Source organism: Amblyomma mixtum, chromosome 2 (assembly GCF_055824585.1).
Source record: "Amblyomma mixtum isolate Tamu chromosome 2, ASM5582458v1, whole genome shotgun sequence".
NCBI classification, from domain to species: Eukaryota; Metazoa; Arthropoda; class Arachnida; order Ixodida; family Ixodidae; genus Amblyomma; species Amblyomma mixtum.
The window spans coordinates 194,055,643-194,076,727 of record NC_143013.1 but is presented as its reverse complement, the minus strand read 5'-3'; the positions used below and the strand labels follow the sequence as shown (position 1 = coordinate 194,076,727).

General features: G+C 46.6%; 1 protein-coding gene and 1 pseudogene across 5 annotated transcripts in view; one reads left to right on the top strand and one right to left on the bottom strand.

Moving 5' to 3' along the window:
- The window catches only part of LOC149361973 (uncharacterized), a 233,440-nt gene that overhangs the window by 132,894 nt on the left and 79,461 nt on the right, over positions 1–21,085 (bottom strand). The gene's annotated exons all lie outside the window — the stretch shown is intronic.
- On the top strand, positions 16,577–18,007 carry LOC149361978 (uncharacterized; annotated as a pseudogene).

Genomic DNA, 21,085 nt, shown 5'->3' with positions numbered 1-21,085 from the left:
GTGCTCGATCACCTAAGAGTAGCATGGGGTGTAATGGGATGCTTTCCCTGTAAAATGTTGTGAAATATTTCTTTCTTAGTTCTTCTAGTTTTATGCATGAAATTAAAATGTGGTTCACTGTGAGTTCAGCACCACACATTTCACAGAGAGGTTTGTTTTGTTTGGCTAGCAGAAAGTTGTGCGTGAGGTGGGTGTGTCCAATGCGGAGCCGACATAAAATAACTTCGGTAAAACGTTCTTGATGCCTACATGATTGCCACTCCCCTAAAATTGGTTTCACAGAATTTAATTTGTTGTTTACGTGATCTTGCCATGCGGCCTGCCACTTACTTCTGAGTTTACTGTTGATAAACTTTAAGCAATCCCTGTGCGGTATGCTCACTTGTTTTATTTGGCCATTCCGGGCTTGTGCAGCGCATACATCTGCTTTTTCATTACCTACGATTCCAACATGGCTAGGAACCCAGCAGAATTTAATGTTATGTTTTTGTTTTGTGATTTTAACAATGCTATGTATGATGTTACCTATTATGGGTTCAGCAGCATTTCTGGAGTGCAGTGCTTTGAGCATACTCAGGGAATCGGTGTAAATGATGCTATTTTTGATATTCTCTCTTACTATTTTTTCCACAGCTACAAAGATGGCATAACACTCAGCAGTAAAAACCGATGCGCATTCTGGTAGTCGCATTATCTGTTTATTTTTTCCTTGGATTACTGCACTTCCAACGTGACTTTCTGTTTTTGAGCCATCGGTATAAAATTCAATGTAAGTGTCATACTTTTCTTGTAGTGCAAAGAATTCCTGTAATATGTACTCATTTGGCGTTTGCTTTTTATCTAAATGTGTCATTGTGAGGTCACATACTGAAGGCAGGCTGTACCATGGTGGTAAATATTCATTCCTTTGTGCAATATTCGGTAGGGCATCTAGTACTGTTAGCTCTTCACATTTATCTTCAAAGCGCAGCAGTAATGGTCTGATAGAATGTGGTTTGTTGATGAATAATCTTTTAGATGGGCACTTGGTTACAACTGGATGGCAGAGATGTTTCGGAAGAGAACGGATTTTTAAGACATATGAGCATGTAAGGGCGATTCTTCGATCCTCAAGAGCGGCTTCATTAGTTTCAACGTAAAGGCTAACTACTGGTGATGTTCTGTATGCTCCGGATGATAGGCGCAGACCAAGATTATGAATGGGGTCTAATCTTTTCAAGTAGGATGCTCTTGCCGAACCATATACTATGCACCCGTAGTCCAGCTTGGAGCGCACCAGAGAGCGATATATTTGTAAAAGGCTTGCTCTATCGGATCCCCACCGCTTCCGTGAGAGAACTTTTAATATATTGAGGGCTTGAGAAGCTTTCTTTTTAAGGTTGTTAATATGTGGTAGAAATGTGAGTTTCTTGTCGAAAGTTACGCCTAAAAATTTGTGTTCTAGTTTAATTGGTAGCGCAGTGAGATTCAAGTATAGATTGGGATCGACCTGTAGGCCTCGTCGCAATGAAAAAAGAACAGCTACTGTTTTTTGAGGAGAAAATTTAAACCCATTTATGTCTGCCCAAGCACCTAGTTTATTTAGTGTGATTTGTATTTGTCTCTCACAGGTTGATATGCTGGAGGACGTGCATGCTATTTGTAGGTCATCTACATAGACTGAATACATTATGGACTTGGGTATTACTTTAGCTAAGGAATTCATTTTTACTATGAAGAGTGTCGTGCTTAGAATGCACCCCTGGGGTACGCCGTTCTCTTGGGTGAAAGTCATGGAGAGAGTTGCTCCTAGGCGGACTCGGAATGTGCGGTTAGCCAGGAAGTCGTTCAAGCAGTTCAACATCCTGCCGCGGATACCTAGCTCTGCTAGGTCACGGAGGATGCCGAACTTCCACGTAGTATCGTAGGCCTTCTCCAAGTCGAAGAAGACCCCAATACAGTGCTGCTTGTGGATGAACGCCTCCCGGATGGTGTTTTCTAGACGGACAAGGTGATCTGTGGTTGAGCATGCTTTCTTAAACCCACATTGGTGTGTATCTAATAGTTGCCGAGATTCAAGTATGAAGGTCAATCTAATGTTTATTACACTTTCGAAAGATTTAGCAATGCAGCTGGTGAGGGCTATTGGTCTGTAACTGCTAGGACTTGTTGGTGGTTTTCCGGGTTTGAGAAAAGGTATTATGACTGCTTTTTTCCACTCGTCAGGTATATTGCCAGTTATCCAGATTTTATTAAAGAATTTTAACAGTGCCTCTACAGCAGCCTCGGATAGATGTGCAAGCATAGCGTAATGCACGTTGTCTGGTCCCGGTGCTGTCTTTTTGCCAGAAGATAGTACCTTATTTAATTCTTCTAGTGTGAGAGGCTGGTTATAATCCTCATGACCACCTGCTCCAGATGGAAATTTTTGTTTTTCAGCTATTGCTTTGTGTTTTTGAAATGTGTTTGTGTAGTTGGATGAGCTTGAGATCTCAGCAAAATGCTTGCCCAGTATGTTGGCCTGTTCTTCTAAAGATGTTTGTGTCCCGGGTGCTGTCAAGAGAGGAAGTGTGAAAGGGGTATGGTCACCAGTAAATTTACGCACTTTTTCCCACATTTTCTTTGATGTTATTGAACTATTTATTGAGGAGACATATTTCTGCCAAGAGGTTTTCTCTGCATTTCTTCGCACATACCGCGCTCTGGCTTTTGCCTTCTTAAAGGTGAGTAGGTTCTCTGCAGTGGGATATCGACGCAGAGCGGTCCAGGCTTTCTTTTGTTGTTTTTTTGCTAATGTGCATTCTTTTGTCAACCACACTTTGTGTTTCTTTTGTGAAAGTCCTGTTCTTTGTGGTATAGCGAGTGTTGCGGCCGATATTATGCATTCAGTAAACTTCTCATTAATTTCATCTGTGCTAAGGTCGTCACAAAATTCCTTTTCCAGAGTGGCATTTTTTGTAAAAAGTGACCAGTCGGCGAGCTGAATTTTCCAGCGCCGTGGCCTTGTGGGGATGATTGGAGTGGACGATGAGAGCCTGATGACGGTAGGTAAGTGATCGCTGCCCATGGGGTCATTTAAAACATCCCATTTAAAATCGTTAAAAATTAATGGTGATGCGAAAGCTAAATCGAGAGAGCTCATTTTGGCTGAGCTTGGACAGCAATATGTGGCTTTTCCCGTATTTAAAAGACAGACATTATTCGAAAGTATAAAATCTTCGATTGTTTGGCCTCTAGAGTCACAGCGTTCGCTTCCCCAAAACGGAGAGTGAGCGTTAAAATCGCCAACTACCAGAAATGGCTCCGGCAGTTCATCGATCAGGCCTTCTAGATCTTGGCATGTTAATGTGATGTGTGGGGGAAGATATACAGAACATATTGTTATGGTTTTGTAGCTGATGACGCTAACCGCAACCGCCTCAAGTTTTGTTTTCAGTTTGATTTCTTGAGCCGGGACGCCGCTTTGGATGATGATTGCGACGCCTCCCGAGAGTCTATTTGCATGTTCGCGATCACGCCTAAAAGTTTTATAATGTTTTAAGATATTTGAATGTTGTGGACCAAGATTGGTCTCCTGGAGACATAGAGCTAGAGGCATCACTGACCCCAGAATATGAGTTATATCACTGTAGTTCCTCAACATTCCTCTACAGTTCCATTGAACCACAAATTTCATGTTTGTTTTTTTGGGTGGGAATGGAACGGAGAAATTTACTGTTCTGGGCCCGTTACCGGGGTTCTATCTTTTCTTCGCTCGTGAGAGCCAGTCCGCCGCTGCAAAGCGGGCGGAGTGGGAGTTGTATCCATCACCTCACCAGAGGTGCTGGAGGACCGCGAAGCTGCGGATGGGTTGGTGTCGGGCCTCCCCCGGCGGGGGGAAGTCCTGCGGGGTGCCGACTCATGGGCCGGTACTCCCTGCTTTGTAGATGGCAGGGCAGCCTCTGCTGTCCCTGCCTGGGGCGTGGATGGCCCTGCCACAGGCTCCGTGATGGTGGCCTGGGCAGATGCCGGAGTGCTGCGTGGTGCACCGCCCCTGCGCACCACGTCAGCAAAGTTTGTTTTTGTCGAGAACGTGAAGGTGTTCTTTGCGTGATAGAGTTGTCTTGCTTCCCTGAAAGTTATGTTTTGTTTTGTTTTCATTGTTATTATTTCTTTCTCAGCCTTCCAGGAAGGACATGATCTAGAATATGCTGGATGGTCACCTTCGCAGTTTGCGCACCGGAGTGCTGCTCCTTCACAGTTCTCGGAAGCATGGTCTTTTGAGGCGCATTTAGGGCACGTTTTGTGGCCACGGCAGCTCTGTGACCCATGTCCGTACTTTTGACAGTTAAAGCACCTTCGTGGATTCGGTATGTAGTGACGTACATTTATTTTCAAGTAGCCTGCTTCGATAGAGTCTGGAAGAGTGCTAGAGTTGAATGTCAGAACAATATGTTTCGTCGGGATTTCCTTGTCGTCTTTCCTTATTTCAATTCGATGCACGTTTGTAACATTCTGGTCCCTGAGACCCTCAAGGATTTCTTCCTCAGTGAGGCAGACAAAGTCTGCTTCGGAAATGACACCACGGACACTGTTCAAGGAACGGTGTGGAGTTATTGAGATTGGGGTTTCCCCGACTGACAATATGGTGGAGAGCTTGGAAAGTTGGCTGTTGTCTTTAAGCTCGTGAAGGAGGTCGCCACTAGGCATTTTTTTTAGTTTGTAACCTGTGCCCAAGGCGTCGGTCAGGCTTTTCGCTACCAAGAATGGAGATATCGTTCGGGCAGTTTTATCTGTTGCTCCGCTGTGGAGCACATGGAATTTGGTGAAAGTCACTTTAGATTTCTGGATGTATTCAGCTGTCACATCGGTCCGCCCTCTTTTGAGAGGGCGATCTGGTTTGGAAAGGGGGGGAGCCATAAAATTTGATGTTTTTCGGTCATGGTGCCAGCCACCCACCATGGAGTCCAACAAGGGGACGCGACAGGAACTTGAAAGAAAGTCCTGCCCACGCCAGCTGTACACCTTAACTATAACCTAATATGACTCAACTCAGGGTAGTTGGTCACACACGGTTAACCCTCGCCGCCAGGAAAGAAGGAAAAAACAAAGAAGAGAGGAGGATACAGGAAAGTTGTAAGAAAGGAAATAGGAAAGTGAAAGATAGAGGGGAGGACAGGAAAAGGCGACTGCCGATTTCCCCCGGTCGGGTCAGGCCGGAGGTGCCGTCTACAGGAAGCTGGGGCCAAAGTGGTGTGTTGCCTCCGCCGAGGGGCCTTAAGGGTCCAAACGCTCGGCATCGGCTCAACCACCAGGATCCCCTTTTCCCCGGACACGGCGATGCCACGCACGGCTAAGCGCGGATGCTCGGGTCCGTGGTGACGCATTGTTCACCATCATCCCCCTGCGAGGATGTCCCTGCGGATGCTCGGGTTAACCCCCTGGTGTCGCCACTCACCAACGTCTGCATGCTGCAGACGCCTCCCTGCGGGGATGATACATCTAGGCAGCTTTTCTTAATGGCTGATGTTCCTCATCTCCTTCAAAACGTGAGGAGCCACCTAACCAAAGGCCAAAAAATATATCTGCCAGAAGAAGCAGTGAAAAAAAAAACAGTTTGCCAGGAAATGTGTCTATCGAGCTTATAAAGACACTGATTGAAAATGACACCAATGCAGAGCTGAAGCTAAAACCACACCTTAAGGTTTGTGTTGTTGTGTTGTGTTGGGTTTATTGGCGCATAAGCAGCTAAGGCTATCATGCGCCAAGAACAAGATATGGAAAGATTGGCTTGAGCCGAGTGTGAAAACAAAGTTGATAAAAACGGTGGTGTAAAGGGCCTAAAAGTTATTTTTATTACCTGGCTGATTAAATACAAACTTTTTTGAAATGGCTGTTTGCAGAAGCTTTTAAAAGTTGGTTAACCTCCGTGGACATCCTTGGCTTGCCAAGGATCTCGAGGCCCCCACTACTCAGATAAAAACCTCAGCCTCCTTCTCAGGACTGAGAAAGTTGCTGAGGTGTATCGTTCTAAGTAGAGAAGCACAGGGTCAGAACATTACAGGTTTTGAAGAGCACCGGCTTCCCTTAAAAAGCTAAAAACATCAAGTATACTAACGAGTGCATATTCAGCTAAAATCAACGCTGGATGAAATGGGATATGTTCTTTGTAAAATGTAGCAAAATATTTTTTTCTTAATGATTCAAGTTTTGTGCATGATAGTAGTATGTGGTTTACGGTAAGTTCATGTCCGCATTGCTCGCAAACAGGTTTGTCTTTCTTTGTTAGCAGGAAGTTGTGTGTGAGATGTGTGTGTCCTATACGGAGACGGCATAAAATAACTTCGATGAATCGTTTTTGGTGTGAGCATGATTTCCATTCGTCTAGAATGGGTTTTACTAAATGTAGCTTATTATTTCTTTCGATATTCCATTGCGACTGCCATTTATTTCTTAATTTGCACTCCACCAACTTCATACCATCTTTGTAGGGAATGTACACTTTCTTTATTTCTTTGTTTCGAGCTTTTCCAGCACATTCATCTGCTTTCTCATTTCCAGCGATTCCTATGTGGCCGGGAACCCAGCAAAATTTTATGTCTTGTCCCTGTATTGTGGCGCTTGTTATGTTATGTATGATATCACCAATTAGTGGTGTCACTGCATTTCTATGGTGAAGTGAGGTTAGTATGCTCAGAGAATCAGTGTAAATGATACTGTTCTGAATGTTCTCATTTTTTATTTTTTCTACAGCTAGCAAGACTGCGTAACACTCGGCGGTGAAAATGGATGCACACTCAGGTAGCCGTACTATTTTTTCCCAATTATTCTGAACTACAGCACTTCCCACGTAGTGCGCCGATTTTGATCCATCGGTATAAAATGCTTCGTATTCTCTGTATTTTTCGTTTAGTGCTAAATACTACTCTTGTAATATCTGTTCATGCGGTGTATGTTTCTTCTGAAATTGTGTTAATGTGAAGTCGCACACAGATGGTAGGCAGTACGAAGGCGGGAGTGGATCACGTTTGCCATTATCCAAGCCATTATGACAAAATGAAGGTGGGGCCAGCTTTCAGCCTCACTGCTGCTGCTTTACACTTGCTTGTAGAGAATGGATCAGTGGATAAGTCGGCCTTAACAACTGCATGGTTTGTTGAGATGGTCTTTCGACGGTTTTTACTTGACTTCAAGAGCAACAAAACTGGCACTGAGCCATTTTGATGACATTGAAAACACTACTTGTGTTATCTCACTCACGTGGTCAGAGGCAACAACTTCTATTACGTCCTTTAGGGGGAAACTTTATAAGCAAAAACGAAAAAGGAGGAAGTTTAAAAAAGGAAATGCACATGCCCCACTTGGTTTAACTACAATAAGCCCCTACCAATTTTTTTTTTAGAAGAGTTGGCCCATTTGAACTGTTTGCTTTACAAGATCTTATTTCAGCATAACTGTTCCTTGTAAGTAGAGTTTTTTGCCCGCTTGGAATGTTATCAAAACTGTATTTTGTGCTCTGAATATGTGAAAAAACTTATTATGAGGTGCCTGCGTTACTCTGTTTCAAAAACAAATTTTCTATAGCCACAGGTACTAAACATAAAATTTTGACACAATATTTCAATCAATAACAGCATTGAATTGCAAAATTACAGATGGTAAAAAGAAAACTGTAAAATTGCCGGTCACTTGTACGCATGTGCATGCCCCCACACACACGAGCAAATTAACAAAAAGGTCATGCTGACGATGTTTCACTCCGTTGCTGAGTCGAGTGATTAGATCGCGTTAGCAGCAGGAATAGAATACTCCATGGCACGGTTCATACGGCCGCTGTAGAATGTCGCGATAGTTGCACAGTTGAACACATCGGCTGAAACACAGGCTAGTGATTGGGTAACAACCGCAATACACCACAGAGCGAACAGTGAGAGGCACTGTTTAGACTAATTTGCACGCATGCACTGACAGTGTTTACTTTCAGCAAGGATCAGCGAAGTTATGTCGCAGGTTTTTCAGCGCAAGTGACGGTCAGCATTCTTTTGCACATAAAGTTTTCATCCATAGTAACTGCGATGTGTACGCAGCACATGTATACGAAAAAAAAAACACACAGCAACAAAACTAAATGCACTCAACAGCCACGGCTCACGCGGACAGCGTAAAAGTCTCGCGTAATTTCAGTTATGAAAGTGAAACCTATTTCGAAAAGCGCAAACAAACAAGCCCGAAACATGCTGAATCCAGGCTACGGAGCGCATCATCATCTCTCGTGTTTTTCTTTTTGCACGTGTTTGACATTCAAGGGCAGACATGTTCTTTATGCTTCAGACTTTTTTTTTTTGCTTTCCGAAGCAGTAAGGCTCCGGAACGTTTTGTTCAATCGCATGCGAATACTGCATGCGAATACTGAATGAATACTGCGGGCCATGGTTTAGTGTGGGTGTCGTCTGCTACACAGGACCTTTCTAGGTGGCGCGTGCAGCAGTTGTCTCGACCTTTAAAAATTATAGAGGGACCTTAGCTAACTTTGGTACAGTGTGCCATCTAGCAGCGTCCGTGATAAGCTGCTGACGTGTGAACTGGGTTTGTAGCTCTGTCCCTAGCCTCTCTATGTGCAGACTTCACTCGACTTGTCGGCAATCCCGTCTAGCGCATGCTCGGGGCTAGCCGCGCCGTTTTGGTACCAATGCTTGCATTTTCTTTTCTCCCTTTTGAAGACCATGTTATCTCGCTGTATGAAGACAAGGCTTCGACTGCCGAAAGCGCTTGGTTATCAGCGTGCAAGGGACGGCGCCACTCCGGCGTGATGCCTGCAGCTAATTTAATGCATCATTGATACTAGGCTGAATTCCTTCGTTCAAGGCCATGCGGTGTGAGGTCGAGGTTGTACTTTTTATTTCTAACAATTAAGACTGCATAAAAACAAATAAAATCTGAAAGTTTTGCACCTTGAGCATCCCTCCGCATCAAAATGGCGTGCTGTCCTGTTTAAACCATGGAAACGCTGTTGCATGCCTTTGCTCCAGAAGCGTCGAAAAACGGGGCACTGACATTGCAAGCTTATGGCCAAAACGGAGCGACTGCTGATTATCAGTTTGCCACAAAAGTGCTTTCAGGAAGGGCGATGATGCAGGGAGCCTTCGGGTGACTCTGATATGAACGTCGTCTGATTCACCTTTTTTTTTGTTTCTGAAAAGTGCTGCTTTATGTTTGGTTGTTTTCACATGGAGGGCGCATGCTGTCTGTTAAATGCGACAAAAAACTGAAAATAGTCATACTTTCACAGCAAGGCACGTCACAAAGAGAACTTGCGAAGCTGACAAGTCGACCTCAGTCGAAAATCAACAGGATCATACAAGCTTATCGAGAGGACGGCGGCCGCCTCCATAACCTTGAGCGCGGAAGGAGACCAAGGACCACGAACGAAGAGCGGGACTGACTAATAGCGGCTGCAGCAGCGGATAACCCAAATTTGACGGTGAAGGAAATTCGAAATGAGCTCAGCTTGCCCATCCACCCACAGCTAGTGCATGAAAGCCTTCATGAAGCTGGACTTTGTAGGCGCATCTCCGCACAAAAGCCTTTGCTTTCAGGTGCCAATAGGCAGAAGAGGCTGTTATTCGCGCAGGAACACACGTCATGGACTGAAGACGACTGGAGACGGGTGATATTTACCGACAAGCCTACTTTCAGCACCCAGTGGGAGCAGCCTCACCACACATGGCGAACCGTTAACAGCGAACCGTTAACACTAGGCGAGTTATCTCAGGCATGCGAATCTTGGCTGGGCATGCTGCAATATATGCCCTAATAAAACTTGCTGTAGGGATAGTTGGCGCGTAACTTAAAAGGCAGGAAACAGAGGAAAAAATATGAGGATGAGAAGTGCGTGTCATCTTCCCGTCCTTGTTTTTTTTAGCTGTTTCCCACGTTCTAAGATATGCACTATGTGACAAGGTTAATGTGAGGCAAGAAGAGGAAGAACAGTGACTTTTTTCTGGTCTCCCAGGCAGTCGGCAAGCTCAGCATGTACATTATGGCCAAATAAAGGTCCACTACTACTACTACTACACTTGGCTCACAGCAGAAGGAAAACAAAATAGCAGAAACGAGACGAAAGCGTACTGACAAGACGCAGTGATGTTGGCTAATTTGTGAATGAGATTAGCCCGTCCCATCCGTGCATGTAAAATACAGCGTTCGCATACTGCAAAGTGGTGGCCTTTTCTGCACTCCTTCATTGTTGGCCTTAGCGAAGAGGGAAAATCAGTTTGGCGTAGCCCTCTATGTAGAGGCACCATTTGAGCATGGGGTTTCTCAGTACTACCTATAAAGGGTAATGCAGCGCCGCCGTCTGTGCAAATTCCTTAAGTACATCATATGTGGGAATGGCGGGGAGATGAGGTTTTGCATTTGACTCAACGTTTTATGCCGAAGATTATCCAAGCCAAGTACGAAACCTCATCTCCGCTACAGTGTACTAGAATAATTTGGGTAGTGGAAAGAACATGCGACGCATCCTATGAGGCAGCTGTTGCCACTTCTTTTAACCGCCGCGCATGGCGCTGGCGTCAACAGACTCCTGCAGGGTTGCCAGATTTGGCTACTTTGCGCCAAATTGGCTACTTTTGAAGGCCAGTGGCTACAAAAAACTTTGGTTGGCTACTTGGCTATTTTTCTGGCTCCTTTCTGATTTTCGAATCTAATCTGCGAACGGTAAATTGTTGCTTATATGTATTTTGCAAGCATTTTTTGATGGTATTACAATATTACACTGGCTGTTTTCACACCAAATTTCTTCCTTAAGGTGAATAGTTCTTGTGTTGTGTTGGGTTTTATGGCACATAGGCAGCTAAGGCCATCATGCGCCAAGCTCAAGGTATAGAATGAGTTTGAATAGTTCTGGCAACAGCAAATAGAGCGTGGTGGTGTTAGGGTGGCTAGTGTCGTGGTGTGTTCTATTGTACTGGCGGTGGTCGCTACCACAAACAAGAAAAAGGAGCCTCGGCTAGGTCACGCTGCAAGCTGTGTTTGCGAAATGTACGCCGTGCGTTTGCGTGTTTTCCCAAACAATGGTTAGATAACCCAACGCTGAAAGGTGAGATGTCCTTTCCGAATAGTAAGCGATGCGTCACTAAAAAATTGAAAATTTTTCTCTCTTTTACCACTCGGTTACTCATGTTGCAACTTTCTTGCTCTTAGTGTCGATACCAAATGCGACCTTTGTGCAAAAGTATAACGAGAACAAGCCAGCAGATAAGCGGAGATATTTTTTTCTGGTATTATAAGAAATGCTAAGTAGAAATGCGATTTTAAGCGTCCAGTCTTCTCGCTGTGGGCGTATATATCACACACTAACATTGTTTCAAAAGAGTATTTGATCTAAATCATAACTTTATTTCATTTCACACTAGACTGCTCCCATTGAGCAAGGCAAAACGTTGATGAAATGCAAACTTTGCTGCTGTGAGGAGAGCGCACTACACCGACCTCTTGAAGCACGTGGATACGAAAAAGCACTGCAAAAAGGCGATGCCAAGAGACCACCACTAGCAGCTGTCTGAAAGTATCGCTTTGGCCTTTCTTGCCGATGCAGAACGTAAACGGTGCGCTTTAAAAATGGCACTCTTTACAGCCTGCCATATGCCAATAAGGTGCATTAAGCATTAACAAACTTTCAGTTAGTTATATTGATTTTAATGGCGCAAAAGCAACTGAGGCTATGATGCGCCAAACACAAGGTTGAAGTTTTTGTTAAAGGTGAAGCTTTTTATACTTAGAGTTTGTTTAAAACGCTGGCTTCCTTGAGAAACCTAAAAATACACGAGATGTCAACCAGTGCACGATCGCCTAAAAGTAACATGGGGTGTAATGGGAGTCTTTCCCTGTAAAGTGTTGTAAAATATTTCTTTCTTAGTTCTTGTAGTTTGATACATGAAATTAAAATGTGGTTCACTGTGAGTTCGGCACCACACATTTCACAGAGAGGTTTGTTTTGTTTGGTTGATTAACGAACTTTCAGACCTGCTGAAAGGGGAGCTGCAATCAAATGTGACAGTGCACAGGACGAAATGCACAGCGCTAATTACAAAAGTAATTGCCCCGTATTTTGCTCAAACGTTGAAATATATCTCGAAGAAGCCTTTTTCGCTTCTTGTTGACGAGTCAACGAATGTCTCGGCGACAAAACTTGTCGGTGTGTCAGTGCGCTTTTACAGCGACACTGCTGGGAAAATCATCACCACATTACTCAATTTAAGGAAGGGAGATAACGAAACAGCTGAAACAGCTTATGAAGCAGTGCAAGCATGTCTTCATGAAAACATGCTCGACGGTGGTGATTGCGTAGGACTGGCAACTGGTAGAGCTAACGTCATGTGCGGTCACAATAATTCGCTCTGGACGAGAATGAGGAACCGCAATCCGTCAACACTTGTTAAATGTACCTTCCACTCACTTGACCTTGTGGGATCAAAGGCGATGGAATCGATGCCTTCAAGCTCAGAGCTCATGGTCAAGGAAACTCATAACTACTTGGCGCATAGCAGCACAAGGCAGGCCTACAAAAGCCTGTATTGCGAGAGCGACGAAGAAAAAGAAGCACCGCTGAAAAATCCTCTCTCCTTCGAAACTTGGTAACTGGCAATTGCGGACTGCGTTGAACGTATCCTAGCTCAGTATGAGTGCCTAAGGATGCATTTCTCAACTACCCAAGAGAAGGCCTACAGTGTACGCTTGCTTAAGGAAATGTATCTTGACGAAAGGAAACGGGCTTATAATCTGTTTTTAGACCCGATTCTGGCTGATATCAAGAGTCAACAAACATTTCCAAGGAGAGGATGTCGACCCGTTAGGAGTTTTCGAAGAACTTGAGAAACTTTTCAAGTGCCTTTTGACGAGGATACTCAAACCATGCGTGCTGCGCCAGCATAATGATGCCAGTCTCGGCGACCTGGAGTAACAAATTTGGAGTCTATATTTTAAACATTGACGATGTGGACCTAGGGAGCACCTTTCTTAATCACATGAAAAAAATGGACTTCAGCATGCAAGAGAAACACTCGCTTCACCGTCGGTGCCTCGACTTCATCAGAGCTTAACTATCGAAAATGCAGAAGCATGTACGAAATGCTCCATCACTTATGCGCAAACTGCGAACCATGAGCCCACAATCTATTTTATGTCCACATGCTATGAAGGCATTAAAATCTTTGCCTCCTGGTATGTTTGACTGCCTAGAGCATCGAATCGAACAACAGCCGAGATACTTGCAGCAACTAGGTAACGTGAACGCAGACATGCCATCAGTAGAGTTTTGTGGCAATGCAAGAAAATATCGAGATTTTTCCGGACAAAACCCCATGCAAGACATTGTGAATGGCGCGATGAAGCTTCTCGTCCTCCCCATATCGTACACTGACGCGGAATGTGTCTTTTCTGCAGTAGCTCTCACGAAAAATGATCTGCGAAATAGAATGTCAAACGAACTACCTCTTGCCATATTACAAACCAAGTTAGGGCTGTGGATGAGAGATGCTACCAACTCTACATTTGTAGCACCAGAAAAAACCGTGAAGTGAATAGCATTACGTATGACTGATCTTTTCTGCGTATGTGTAGGCCCAATGGTGTTCCAACTGAATTTATCTACTGAAACGGCAGTTCAGTGCGCTGTTTTTGCTTTCCTGTGTTGTATCAATATTTTCTTCTGTGTTTCTGATTTATCCCCTTTATAACAGAATTAAATAAAGGCTAAAGTTATCCTTTTGCGTTAATAAAAGTTTTTCTGAGTTTGGCAACTTTTTGGATACAAAATGAATATTTCACTTTTGTTGGCTACTGTTGTGGCCACTTTCAGCAGTTTTTGGCTCCTTTTCTTTTCTAACGGCCTGGCAGCTATGGTTACTGTCAGGCTGTGTGCGCTGTTTCCGCTTCTTTCACAGTGTTTCCAATTCGTTATATTTTCTTGCATTGCGTTGTACGTTCAAGCTGTGGTTCACATGCAGTCATAGAGAAGAAACTGAAAAGAGCGGACATGCACTACTATGCGCCTGGTTCTACTGATCGCTCCAGCTCCGTGACTGGTTGCCGCGCGGTCCATTCGTGTGGCAACATTTGTAATGATGCTGGCTGGCCTCAAATGCCTGTCTTGGAGGCCACTTTACACAGCCATGTCATATCTCAGACGCCTCTTATCTACCAAGTCGTGGCGCTAGGATTTTATTCACGGCAAGCTGAACTAAATTTTATCATGAAAAACTGAAGCTAATTTTCTTATGCGTCTGGTGTATCACACATGTTGCGTGCATGCGCGCGGAGATACGTGGTTGCACCCACCCAGAGGCTATGAGCGTTGCTTACCCTGCCGCTGTGGCTCAGTGGCTATGGCCAAGGAGGTTACATAATACTGCTGGAGTGGAAGTGGCGCCCAAGCACTGAAGCTGAGGCGCCGCCATCTTGCTCAGGGCAGAAAGCGCACGCACACCATGGTGCGCCAGTACAGGTTCAGTTTTTCATGCGCTAATTTTCTAGCCTACCTGAAAGTGATGGTGGGCTCGTCCATTGCTTTTGGCTGCACCAATCGCGTGAAGCAGACGCCGGGAATAACTTTTCATTTGAAGTACGCTGAACACATTTTACAACTTGCTCGCGAACGAGGAACCGCGAAGGGGGCTCCAGATGCGAGCCATTAACGCTATCGCATCATACCCTTAATCTTTTGCACGAATCCGTAGGAGCATTAGGTGGCATCGTTAAAGATATGCCTGAGGATATATACTGTACACGAACCTTTGTTCGTGAATCACAGGTTTCCCAATGATGCCGCCTAGCGTGCAGTGCGGTGAGTTGGCTGCACACGCAAGAAAACTGATGTTCTGTGCTCTGTTCATTTCGAAGCTAGCTGTTTCGATAGAACAGGACTAACGGGGCTGCAAGCAGGCAGCATTCCCACATTTCCGGAGTTCCCAGCCTATCTTCGGCAGCCAGTAAATAAAAATAATATTTTGAATTAGTTCCACTTCTTAGCCCGGAAAGTATTAATAGAGAGTTATAGCATATCGTTACTGTGTTTATGTTACCGTCTACCGGTCTCGGCTCGCGACATCTGCGCATCCGTGCCCATTACCGGACCGGTACCACTTTACAGAATCTCTTTAGTGTTGCGGAGAGAGTTAGCGTTCGCTCGTAAACAAACATGGCGGCGCCCTGCAAGGCTGCTTCGGTCCAAATACAGCATCACTGCCACATTCTTCGGCGCCATTTCTCGTTCTAAATAAAGGCATTCGCTCTTAATGTCGTTGGACAATTCAGCGATTTATGAGACGTTAAGCCTTGCTATCCGCGTACGTAGCCAAAGTAGCAACGACAACACTGTAGTTCTTGTGCCAGCTACGAGACAGCTGTGGCCGAGCCAAGCCAAGGTAGCTAGCTCAGGGAAAGGAAGCATGGTGGCGCATGCAGTGTGTTCAACTGAGCAGGATATGAATATCCACCCGAGTATGGAGGAAATGGACCATGCCAGTAGCAGTGGCACGATAAGAAATAACGTGGTGATGTGCAGGGTGTGCAATCATATCAGCGACGACCTCGCTCTTGTTTGCGAGGTCGTCAATTTGAATCCGTTTGCGGACCCGTCGCAATGGGGGACTATTGCAGAGAATATGTGCGTTGCTACTGCCCGAGATTTCTTAGCTAGAAGCATGAAGGAGTGACTCCTGCTCACGGTGAGAAGGTTCCTCCACAACGAACGGCAGGTGCTGAAGCAGTAAGCGTTTACAACTTCATGACTGACTTTTTTTCGTTTTCATTGCCTCAAGATGCGCAAAAACTGACTGTTTGTTTCAAACCAGGTCTGGCACCGAAGAATATACGGAGCGGGACCTGCTGCTTCAGCAAGTTGCTGACCTCAGCTAAAACTTCGGCTGCACTCTACGGCCTACAAAAAAAGGGTAGCGAAAAGGCCTACGTGCAGAGCTCCAGCACGATCCACAGCCCGTGCCTCATTACAGGACGGCAGAGTGAGTGCAGCCATGCGCTATTATGAAGAGCCTGCAGACCTGGCAGCAGAGGAAAACGAGGGCATTCCCTGTTATCGTAAGTGAGCTGCATAGCCTTGTGTTGTGTCCTTAGAGCGAGTGTTTATTAAGTATTTGCGCGCTTCTGCGGCATTTCATGAACGGCTACGCGCAAGAGAGATTTTTGTGGAATACTACACCATTAAGCCCCAACTCCAAATACACTTGCGCCGCGCGTCACAGGCGTCAGCCAGAACCAGTCTGCGCATGCACGCGGCGTCAGACACGAGCAGCGCGAGCGCTGACGCTCCGATCTGTCCCTGTCAGATATTTGGCGCGCGCGCTGCATACGTAGTTTCCGGCGCACCGACGGGTTGTCCGACTTCCGGAACGAGACCAAGCACAGTTGGTAACCCGGCTGCTGATTCGGCTTCTTGTTTGCAGCATGGAAAAAGAAAGTGCTCGCGCATGTGCTGCAAACATGGAGGTCACGTTGGACACAGAACTGCTAATTTCGGAGATCGAAAAGCGGCCGTCGCTATGGCTCGCGAGTCATAGGCTGCACAAAAACAGGACCGAAGCGTGGCCTTCATTCTACTTCCGGCCACCGAGCGTGACGGACGCAGGATCATGAGCTCCGGCGGAGCGGCGATAGCGGCACTTGCTGGCCGCGGAAACAGGTTTGCTGCCGACGCAGATAAGGAATACGAGATAGTTTTGCCTACCCTGCCTACAGGACGTGTTGTTCTTAACACGGTGTTTCTTCACGGCGACGTGCGAGCGAGGCCCTACAGGGTGGAAGATTTTCGGGATGCCCTGGCCAACGCTGGTGCGCTTCCCGACGTCGTGGCGTTGGGGGCGTATCAGATTAACCACGTGTGGGCGGTGACGATGAGCACCTCAGAAGCTGCGAAGAAACTTGCTGCCTGCAAAGAGCTACAAGTGAAAGGGCGCCGGTGCATTATTTTCGACCCTGAAGATCAGCAGGTAAAGCTGCGCCTGCACTGGATGCTGCACGGTGTGGCGGACGACGACATCCGGACTGCTTTCGCGGCGTTCGGCAACGTGACGGAGGTGACGCGGGAGCGTTGGCGTGTCCAAGGCATGAAGGAGAAAGGCTCGACCACCAGGACCGTGCTACTGAAGTTGAAGCTGGGAATTAAGGTGGATGATTTGCCACACCAGGTCCGAGTAGCCGGTGAGCTGGCCCTCGTTGTTGTCCCTGGGCGACCGATGCAGTGCCTGCGTTGCCACGGCACGGGTCACGTTCGCCGCGACTGCAAGGTGCCCAGGTGTTCCCAGTGCAGCACTACGGACAGGTGGACGCGGACTGCGTCCGTACCTACGCGTCAGCTACCGGGCTCGGAAAGGCGAACGACACTGCGGAACTCATGGACATCACCGAGGCGGAGGAAGCAGCCACTGGTACGGACGAGGCGGACAAGTCGGCTTCTGCGCTTGCAACGTCTGGGACTCCCAGTGACGACACCAAAGCGGCCGACGAACCAGAGAGCCAACAGCCGACGGAAGGCTCCCTCGGCGTCTCTAACGAGACGTCAGAGAACGGGGCGTGCCCATCAGAGCCCGTGGTCGACGAGGGAAAGGACCTGAACGAGGACCACCACGAGAATACCGGCGCCCGCACAACAAGCGTCACGCCCCCCGTTACCACCCCGGCGAAGCGTCCCCATGACCAGGCCAGCCCCGAAGGGGACAAAGTGGTAGCACCCGGCGTCGAGGAGCCCCCTGCAAAGACGACTCAAGCCCGGCGTCCGTCGTTCCGGCCACGCCCAAACTATGCGGCCGACAAACGGTACTCTTCCGCAGACAAGGTACTACTCGAGAAGACTGATGTTCTTGCGCCGGATGATACCGGCGGCAACAGTGGCGTCTAGCTGCGCGCTAGACGTGGAAGGTAAGCACCATGCTGTTGGTTCCTTCCTCTTGCGTAAAAATGGTTCCCGCCTCCGCCTTTAGAGTCGCTACATTGAATGTGAGGGGCCTGGCGGCAAGGAAAAAACAAGGTCAGGTGTACCAACTTATTACGGAGCGCGAGATAGATGTATTGGCCGTGCAGGAGACGAAAGTGGACGGCAACGAAGGAACCGACAGCATGGTGCGACGTTTCACGACTAGATTTTATGCTGTCGTCATTCAAGCAGTGGAAACATCGGCTGGCTGCTTGCTTTTTGTAAAGAAGATGCCGGGGCTAGAGGTGCAGGCTTATTTCTCGTGTGTTTGGCCGGTGTATTGCGCTTGATTTTTGTCTGAACGGCACTGAGTGGCGCATTGTTACCGTGTACGCGCCAAATGTGGTTGAGGAAAGGGTTGCCTTTTTTCCAAAGCGTCCAAGAGCGCCTTTGCACGGAGAGGCGGCTCATTGTATTAGGCGACTTCAATTGTGTTCTTAATGCGCGCGATAAGTCAAGCATCCGGGGGTTTCGAGACAGGAGCACCGAAGTGTTGATGCGAACGATCGAGAACGGAAACCTTGAGGATGTGGCTGAACTTATTGAGGGTGCGCGGGCAGTGCAGTTCACTCATTTCCAGGGCTCAAGCCATGCACGGCTGGACCGCATTTACGTATCAGTCGACCTTGCCCCTGATTGCAACCATTACGAAGTTGTGGGAGTCTCCTTCTCAGACCACTGTTTAGTTGAGTGCTGCCTGGGAAGTGGGAACCAAAGCAAGGCATTTTCGTGGGAAATGTGGAAGCTAAACAACACGCTTCTTCACGACAATATCTACTGCAGAGCAGTAAAGGATGAAATAGGGAAAATAAACCCGCGCAAGAACCTGAAGATTTGGCAACAGTGGGAGCTAAGTAAAGAATCTTTAAAAATCAAAGCAATAGAAAGGGCGACATCCGTTATAAGGAAAAACAAGACAAAGCTGAGCTAAGGGCACTGCTTCAAACGCTGATGAAGCAGGAATGCAAAGAGCCTGGGAAATGGATAGAAGATGTCAGGAAAACAAAACAAAAGATAATGTTCTCATTGATCCCTTCACAGCACTGCATGCAGTAACTTGGAATTTTGGTGCATTATCCATGGTTTATTGGCGGCCAGTGATGCAATGATTAGGCAGCTTGTAATGCAGAAAAGACAACTTCAGGACTTATGATGGGGCCCCATTGGTACCTTACTCGTCCCTTCCTTGCTTGTATGTTTATGCTGCTTTTCTGGATCGCAGCATTGTCTGCAAAACCCAGTGCATTTTGAAATTTCACCGCCTCAGCGCTCTACACAAGCCTGGTCAAGCGTGTACATTCCAGTTCGATATGACCGTATTACTACTACTATACGTGTATGCACGCTTAAAATAGCTGCTCCTCTCTGGTTAATGACATATGTCGGTGTTTGTGTTGCAGACACCAGTTTTATGTGCGTCTACTAACCCCAATGCGAGTGCCAGCCAGTGTTGTGTGTGTGTGTAGACATCACCTGTGAACATCATTATATTATGCCATCATCAACCTTCATTCACACTTTCCTTTTCCTCCTCTTCCCTTTCCCCTGTGTGGAGTAGCAGGCCAGGGCCATGTCACCACCGGCCGACCTCTCCACCTTTTCCTCATTAAAATTCCTTTCTCTCTCTCTTCACAGAAATTGACTTTTCTTTTGAGTCTGCCCCTGCCAGGTGGATTAGTGCTATGCACTGTTTGGCATTTTCCTTGTGCAATACTCCACGAAGTGGTTACGCTACACTGCTGTTTCATACAAGCGGCCAACGCCCTATCATTTGCCATGCATTTTGTGTCCTGTAACCATTTGTTTCCTGCAAGGTGCGATTCAGTAGTTAGATGCTTGGTTTTCTGCTTTAAGTGTGTTCTCCTAGGAATTCAGTTGAACACCTTCAAGGTTCTCTTGTGGAGCTAGTTGCTTTTGAGTGCAAGAGTGTCTGCTGTATATACGCTTTTCCAACTCTATGAGAAAATCTGGTGTGCAGCAATATGGGTAAGAGCATGAATGCAGTCGCAAGTGGTCAGAGGTCAGCTTTCAAACCTGTACATTTACGAAAGAAGGGTTAATGAAGATTTGCTTGATCACTTGAAAGCATTTTATTTTGAAGAGGAAAGCACAAGCCCCCTGCAGGGGGAAATTAGGGGTAGTATGTCAATCACAACCTTGAAAACTTGCTACAGCACATTTAAATCACCCGCACAGTCTTCAGTGTTTCATACAAAGTACTATTGTGAGTAAAAGTAAGAGACTGAGGCCCCCCCCACCAAGTTCTGAATCTTACTGCACTCCATGCAGGTGCCATGGTGCCCTCCTAGTGTCAAGACTTGAAAAGGGTACAGGCGCCATAAAAAAAAAATTCAACGATTTTCAAGGACCTACTATGGAGCTGTATTTCAAGTTCCTGTGACAGAATCATTTTCACAAAATCAAATGCAAGGGTTTCAAGGGTTTGTGTGCACCATAATAATAATGTATACAGAAGTGTACACGAGGAATACATGAGAAGCGAAGGACATACAAGGCAATATACACATGGGAGACAGTATACAAGAGGCAAGAATATGTACAGGTATCGTCTGTGATACTGGTTTTGAATGACAGATGCAAGTAATGACGACGTGTTGTGAGAGTATATCCCATCAGTGCTGCTCAAACTCCATAATGCATATAAGTATTTCTTATATGCAGGACGTCAGGCCATTACAGGCCTGCTGGGAGTCGGCTGGCCGATGAACCAGGTCCCAGCAGTGTGGCGGGACCCAGCAGGCTGCAGCAAGGAGTCGCCCTTGATGTAATTTTAGAAAACAGCGTGCAATTCGATGATTTTCCGGAGGAATTCGAAATCATAGCAAGCGCAGAATCTACATCAATGGGAAGTAAATCGTCGTCGCAACTGTCGACCGACATGCTACTGGCAACTGAGACGCTACTGGCGCCACCGTCGACCGGGGCGCCACCGTCAACCGGGGCGACACCGTCGACCGGGGCGACACAGTCGACCGGGGCGACACAGTCGACAGTAGTGTCTCAGCCGACCGGGGCGTCATCTGTCGACTCCCAGTCGGCAATGTCTGGTACCAACAGAAAAAGAAGGAAGACTGCGCCAGACTGTGAAGATACCTTGAAGAAGCAAGTGGGACAAGT